The 5,977-nt window shown below is 46.2% G+C and overlaps 1 non-coding gene across 1 annotated transcript; it reads right to left on the bottom strand.

Annotated features, from left to right (window-relative positions):
• Positions 1–201: 201 nt before the first annotated feature.
• On the bottom strand, positions 202–337 carry LOC128109184 (small nucleolar RNA SNORA5). Its single transcript, XR_008217723.1, has one exon. It is a non-coding gene; the product is annotated as a small nucleolar RNA SNORA5 (small nucleolar RNA).
• Positions 338–5,977: the final 5,640 nt, after the last annotated feature.

The raw sequence follows: 5,977 nt of genomic DNA, 5'->3' as shown, positions 1-5,977 counted from the left end.
CTCACTTGGTAGCCCAGGCTGGCCTCGAACTCACAGAGATCCGCCTGGCTCTGCCTCCCGAGTGCTGGGATTAAAGGCGTGCGCCACCACCGCCCGGCCTGAATCTTCTTAAAAAGCAACTAGGTCTGTGTTGAAACAACACAGGCCCATCTGAACAGGACCTGCCTCTTGTCTGCCCCAAGGACTCCTGTGTCGACAGTACAATGTCTGCAGCCAAACTTATCCCCAGGTCCCAGGACAGGGGACCCAGGGCCCACGAGCAGCAGAATCTGTGGTGGCAGCCATCTGGGCCAGCTCCTGCCATGACGGGACAGGGACTGAATTTGACTTGACTGCACATGTCTGTCTGTCTGTCTGTCTTTCTTCCTTTCTTTCTTTCTTTCTTTCTTTCGGGGGGTGGGGGGACAGGGTTTCTCTCTGTAGCTTTGCGCCTTTCTTGGAACTCACTCTGTAGACCAGGCTGACCTCAAACTCACAAAGTCTGTCTTTCCTTTAACGTGTGTCTGTCTGTCCACACACAAGACAAATGCACCCAGTGCTGTGTTGTCATCTGCTGGAGTATATTTGTGCTGTTTTCTCAATCTTGTCCTGTTTGTGAGGGACAGAAACATAAGCAGATTCCAAATATCTCCAATTCTCGGTTTTACTGAATCTAAGAGGGGGTTGTTGTATACACTCGGAGCCTTTCTCTCTCTGTCTTTCTGTCTCTGTGTCTTTCTGTCTCTCTGTCTCTCTCATCTCTTTCTCCCTATCTCTATCTCTATCTCTCCTCTTGAGACAGGGTTTCACTATGTAGTTCTGGCTGGCCTCGAACTCACAGAGATCCGCCCTCCTCTGCTTCCTGGATGGTGGTTTAAAGGTGTGCACCACTACGCCCAGCCCCTCCCCATCTCTTGATCATCATGAGTCTGATTTTATAACCATAAAGCTGACAGGTTGCTAACGTGCGGCATGCCCACAGGAGCTTTCACCAGGTAAACCTGTGGGGCTCAAACTCAGAAGTATTTTAAGTCTCTTTATGTTTGAATAGTTAAATAGCTTTAAAAAAAAAGACTTTGTAGTTCAGGCCTACTATTTAGAGCAGGCTGTCCATGAATTTATGGCAATACTACTGCCATTACAGGTGTTAGCCATCACACCCAATTTTAAACGGGCTATTTTTATTATGTAACATTTAAAGTGTTAGCGCTACAGTTCTAAACTCAAGGCAACATTTACTGTACAGATTTAATAACAAAGGACTTGAAAATTCATGAAGAGCTTTCCAGGTACAAAATATTCTTTATTATTGTGGAAATTATAATAACTATCCTATAATATGTATAATAGTTACTGTAATTAGTTACTGTAATTTCTAAAAGAAATCTATCCCTTCATATCTACTGTTTAGAAAAGGGCATTTATTATGCTTGTCATTGGATTTGGAATGATTTCAGTTGTGTGTGTCACACAGAGAAACCCTGTCTTGAGAAGAAAGAAAATGAAGATTAGCGAGGGACAGACTTAACGAGCCCTTAAAGATCTGTTTTGTTAACTCTGGCTTTTGCCTCCCCTTCATATGGTCTCAGATCAAACCTTAGCCAGTTGTTCCCAATCTGCCTGGGGACACTCTAGAAATGTCTCTGTCCAGATGTCTCTCCAGATCACGTTCATCTCTTGCTCAAGGATGGGTCCCAGGTGTTCAGGGGCTTCTGGGTGTTCCAGGGCTGGCAAACGGCCTCATATGCAGGTTCTTCTGTGGTTGAGAGAGACGATGGTTAGCGCTTGCCCTCACAGTCTCTCAGTTGTTTCCTGCAGGTTCTGTGAGGCAGAACTCAGGTCTCTGGGGACTGCTTGTCCAGATCTAAAGGTGTTTCCTGTGAGACAGTCTGGCCTTGCACGCAGGTAGCCCCGCCAGCCACAGCAGCCTGCAGAAACCTGACACCCCCTCTCGGCGTGCACACAGCTGGCTTCTGGGCTACACATCAGACACCAACTCTGGTATCCAGGCCAGATGCCAAGTAAGATAATGGACATTACACCTTAGTTCAGTGTACAGAGACAATGTCAGAAACCGTTAGCTGGTCTTATCTTCATCATCTAAAACAATGGATCTCTCCTTCATCTAAGCTTGCAGCCTATTCTCAGAAGACCCATCTCGGTTTGTTTCATCTTAAAGTCTGTGGCTCCCAGCCTTTATGTAAAGCCCACGAGGGACCACTTACTCGTGTTCATGAGGGATGTTCTAAGCCAGTGGTCCTTAAAATGTGGTTGTGGGGTGGTCAGCAGTAAGAGTGTTGCCTGGGATCTGCTTATTCAGCTAAACTCCTAGGATGAGTATGTGAAGTCCAAAGGCACAGGTCAGAGCCTGGGGGATTCTCATGTGTGCCTGGGATTGAGAACCAGTGCTCTCAGCCTCAGTTTCTCAGGAGACGTGGAGGAGCTCAGTCCCCACCCCTGACCAGCTGCATTTGTGTATTTGGACCATTCATACCCTGGGGTTTGGAAAACACTCTAGCTCTGCCACAATCGAGTGACAGGTAGAGCATCTCAAAGTGTATCCTTAGATCACGGCTTCTCCTTCCTGCATCCATGGGAAACAGTCATTCTCCCCTGGGTAGAGATTCACTTTGCTAATCTCCTTAGAGTTCAGGCTAAGCATACGTATCTTTTATTTTCCTAGAGAAGATCAAGTTATGAAGCCGTGGATACCTAAAACTGCCGTGACACCACATTTCACCTGGACTTTAGAAAATATTCTTAGTCTAGATTCTCTCATGTAGACTCCCCTTCCCCTCAGTGTTTGAATTCTTGTTTTGACAATCTATTTGTGGCTGCTTCAAAAAAAATTATAAGTCATCTAAAATGCAGTGTGGGACTGTAAGGGGTTATAAGAGCAGAGACTTCTTTTCCTTATCCATTGCTAGGTTCATGGTGGGTACCTCTATCAGATAAGACAGATGAGTACGAGTTTGGGGCGGGGCACCACCCCTGGCAGAGGCGCTCTTGGCAGTGAACGGCAGCTGAGGGATGTAAAGTCATTCTCCAGTGACGTGGTCACTGGTAAGTTACCCACGCTCCAGCAAATCAAATCCACATTCACATTCATGCAAACAACACTAATTAAACTCACACAGTCATTAAAAAAGACCAAACAAATTGACATCGAAGCAGGAGGGGCTTGTGAGATAGAAGAAAGGGTCCAGAGGGCGTAGGATGGAGCACAGAAGAAGAGGGTCATGAGGAAGGAATGTGATCAACATATGTACATGTGTGACCTGATCAAAGAATAATTTTTTTGTTTGTTTTTTGAGACAGGGTTTCTCTGTGCAGCTTTGCAACTTTCCTGGAACTCACTCTGTAGACCAGGCTGGCCTCGAACTCACAGAGATCCGCCTGCCTCTGCCTCCCAAGTGCTGGGATTAAAGGCGTTCGCTGCTGCTGCTGCCGCCGCCGCCGCCGCCCCCCCCCCCCCCCCCCCCCCCCGGTTAAATTTTAGAATACTTTTAGCAAACATATATTCACAAGAGGAAAGCATCCAGGTTTACTTAGTGTAAGTCTTCTGCAAATCCTAATAAGAAAACAAATACTGAAAAAACAGTTAAATGTGTGTATTTTGTGATAGGATTGATGGAAGAATGGACGGCCGTGAAGAAATATAATTGGATAAACGGTGTATGATCTAATTGTAGTAAACTGAGGGAACTTAACAGCTTATGTGTGTCTAGATTCTTTACTTGCATCTGCAAAATGAGACGGTTTCCTTCCTTTGGGTGTGGGGAGGCACCACTATGTTGAGGGTCTAGGACGTACTTCAGGACAGGAGTAACCTACCTGATTCTGTTATTTTCTCAAATCCCTTTAGCTTGAGATATTCAGTTTGCCAAGATCAGGTCCTGGACCCGATCAGGTCAATAAGAAGTCAAAGCCGGGTGGTGGTGGTGCACGCCTTTAATCCCAGCACTCGGGAGGCAGAGCCAGGCGGATCTCTGTGAGTTCGAGGCCAGCCTGGGCTACCAAGTGAGTTCCAGGAGAGGCGCAAAGCTACGCAGAGAAACCCTGTCTCGGAAAACCAAAAAAAAAAAAGAAGTCAATATATGAGGGATGGGAGAGAGGTTCTGTGGGTAAAGGCTCTTGCCATCTTGCCATGTGTATAAGCCTAAAGACCTAGGTTTGATCCCTGGAATCCATGTATCCAAAACACAAACAAACAAAAAACAAAACAAACCCCAAACTGGATGCTGTGGTATAAATCTTTAATCCCAACACTCTTACAGCAAGATTGGAGATGGAGACAGGAGAATGACCTAGATCTTAGATTCCACAGGCATGGAATATTTAGCTTGGCAGAAACAAGAGAGACCACGCTTAAAAACAAGGTAGAAGGAGAGAAGTGACTCCTGAAAACTGTCTTCTGACCTACACATGTGTGTGTGTGTGTGTGTGTGTGTGTGTGTGTGTGTGTGTGTGTGTGTGCGCGCGCACCAAAGCAAAATAAAGAGGTTAGTACATGTACTGCGACTCTCTTAGCCTAGATGAAGCATAGTGATCCCAGAGGCTCAGCCCAGATGCTCTCTGCTTATGAAACCTTGTGTGTTATCTGCCATTCCAGAAAACACTGCCCCAGGCATTGTGAGTTCACAGTGGTCCAGGGCTTGCAATGTAGTGACACAGTAATACTCAGACTATGATTATCACCATTGTGGTGGTTCTTGTTGTTATTTAGATGTGTGGGTGTGTCCTTCCTTCCAGAGTAAGAGCCTCCTGGGGATGAAGAGAGGATCTTACCTAGTGTTGTTTCCCCAGAGAAGTCTTGTACATGTGACACTCACAACAGAATCTGACACATTAATGATTAGAGTGCTTTGAAAGGAATCCATGATTGATGACCGTGAATTCAGTCATGGAGCCTTAACCGATTCTGTCAAAAAGAGAAGCTGATGTGTCAAGAATGACATGTCCCTTAGCCTCAGTCCAGAAGGCGTCAGAGAGGGAAAAAAAAAAAAAAGGAAGTAAAGGAGAAATGTCACCAAAGTTCTCAGTGAAACTTAGTTCAGAAAAACTCTGACCAAAACCAAAATGGAACGAGCAGAGTATGTTAATGGTCATTTTTAGTAAGTCACAAGAATTTGAAGAAAGGCTATTTTAAAAACTACAACAATTTCATTTTCCAAATGGTCTGAAAAATGGTTTCTTTTATGGTCTCGGGCCAGCTTTCACCTCTTTTTCAGAAAGCGGTCTGGTTTCATCTTCAACAGGCTGTGGGAAAAAGGAACAAGCGGGTCTTAAGGAGCTGCCCACAAGAGAAGACCACACTTGGGTTGGGTGCCATCTGGAGGATTATCCAGCATAGTGTGCTGGGAGGGTGGGGTCTGGTGTGGGAGATAAATGCACTGAGAATCAGGCTCACAGGAGGAATATCAGAAGGACTGCAGGGAAACTGTGGGCCCCTCACTTAGCCCCAGCCTCCTCCAAAGCCCAAAGGGACTTTGGTAGTTCACACTTTTGCATTAGTAGTCATCGGAACTACTAATCCCAAGCGTCGGGGATTTTAGGCAGCACGAACTGGGGGCTGCTCTTGGACGAGACGCCTCTCCATCTCTGCAGCGGTGTGTTCAAGATTTCCTTTTTGCAGTCTTTTAGCTCTGCCTTGCTGGATGAGGTGACGCAGCTGTGGGATTTGGTAATGAGGGAGCAGGTCCTGGGAGAGCTAAGGGAGGGGATATGGTCACAGTTGGGTGTAGAGTACTGATGAAATGTGAACACCAGTCCGCTTCTCATCAGGGATATCATTGTCCTTCCAGGTTAGTGACTCTCAATTAGGGGCGATTTTACTCGGGGGACACTTGGCAATGTCGAGTCACAACCGGAGGAGAGTGATAGGGCTGCTATTGGCATGTTGTGTCTAAAGACCAGAGATGCTGTTAAACACCCCATTATATACAGGACTGGCCCTTACAGCAAATAATCATCTGGCCTCTGTGCCGAAGCACCGAGG

The sequence above is a fragment of the Peromyscus californicus genome, unplaced genomic scaffold (assembly GCF_007827085.1).
Source record: "Peromyscus californicus insignis strain IS unplaced genomic scaffold, ASM782708v3 Scaffold_13__1_contigs__length_99412109, whole genome shotgun sequence".
NCBI lineage: Eukaryota > Metazoa > Chordata > Mammalia > Rodentia > Cricetidae > Peromyscus > Peromyscus californicus.
This window is presented reverse-complemented; position numbering and strand designations above follow the sequence as displayed.